This window comes from Pteropus alecto, unplaced genomic scaffold (genome assembly GCF_000325575.1).
Source record: "Pteropus alecto unplaced genomic scaffold, ASM32557v1 scaffold239, whole genome shotgun sequence".
NCBI classification, from domain to species: Eukaryota; Metazoa; Chordata; class Mammalia; order Chiroptera; family Pteropodidae; genus Pteropus; species Pteropus alecto.
In genome coordinates, this window is record NW_006494613.1 from 9,955,645 (window position 1) to 9,957,068 (window position 1,424).

Below are 1,424 nucleotides of genomic sequence, written 5' to 3' on the forward strand. Positions count from 1 at the left end.
AGCAGGTAAAAATATTACAGATGTACCCACATTTATATTTGATTTTGCTAAGGTCTTCCACTAGAACACAAAGTTAGAAATGAGTATAGGGGATAAGAAACAGATATTTTCAAAAGAAATTACTTAGTAATAAGAAATTTGCCATACTACATTCTTCCATTTGCCACAAGAACAAACTTACCATGAAGACTTTTAAAAGAAGTGCTCAACTCTAAGAAAGGGTGGTGGCAACAACACTTCCCACTAGAGAATAACCTCTTTTTTTCGTACAGTTAACACTGTTATTCTTCCATAATACAGGTTCATGTGGATAAACTTATCAGAAGCTTTTGCCAGAGCCAGAAGATCAAAAATAGAATATATCTTATTTAGCTAATTGTAAGCTCAGTTAATATCTGTAGAATGGACCCCTAAAAACCTGGTCATTGTTTTGTTAAACATCTGTAGAATTCCTTAGGCATAGTTTCTGCTCAATGTCTTAAAGCTGGGCCCAGTCCCATCTGACTGGAATGTCATCATAGAAGTAACCTCAGTAGCCTTTGTATGTATAGTAGGCAATATACAGTAGATAAAGTCCTGGCAGGAACATCAGGATGCCAGTGATCAGGACGGGAATGGCCTGGCCTGCCGATCTTTCCAACTTTGCTGATATAGGCTGCCAGCTGGAGGGAGCTTATATAAAAGGCACCAATCAAAAACAGCACTGTGGCAAGAATAATGGCCTTATATGAGATCTTAGGAGGGCTTATCTTAAACTGAAAGTCAATGTAGCCATCATCTGTGCTGGGGAGACTTGAGTATTCACTTTACTACTGGGGATTTTACTATCCAAGTTGGTTGGAGATGGCCTCATAACACACTGGCACAGCTATGTTGGAGTGCTGTGCCATGCCACCCACTGTTAGGCAGTTTGTTCATGGTTGGCAGCTAGAGACTCCTGTGCCCTCATGCCTCATCTAACTCAATTTGCAATATTTTCAAAAAGTAATTTAGCACAGCCATGAAGAATTTAAACATGTTTTTGTTTTTGACCATATAAATCCAACCTTAAGAATCTACCTAATGAGAAGGGGAGAGCAAATGGCGGAGAGAGGAAGGGGTCTGGAAGGAAGGACAAATAGAAATAGTGGGTAGGGAAGTAAGTTTTTGTGTGTGTGAGTGCATGAGGGAAGGGGTGGTATGGACAGGTATGGGTGGGCAGTGGGCTCCCAGCTGCCCTCCTTCCCAGCCCTCTACTCTCACTCTCTTGACAACTCCTGGCCTCAGCTTTGGGAGGGTCCCTGGTGGGTAGACAGTATGCTGAGCCTCCTCGTATCACCAAGAGCTAATAGTAAATTCAGCATCGTAGGGTGTCCAGAATTTTCCTTCATCACAAACTTTTTGCTTATAATCTTATGGGACCACTGTCCTATATGTGGCCCCTT

At 41.8% G+C, this 1,424-nt stretch overlaps 1 pseudogene; it reads right to left on the minus strand.

The window, feature by feature from the left end:
* Positions 1–478: 478 nt before the first annotated feature.
* LOC102890474 lies at positions 479–853 on the minus strand (annotated as a pseudogene).
* Between the last annotated feature and the right edge of the window lie 571 nt (positions 854–1,424).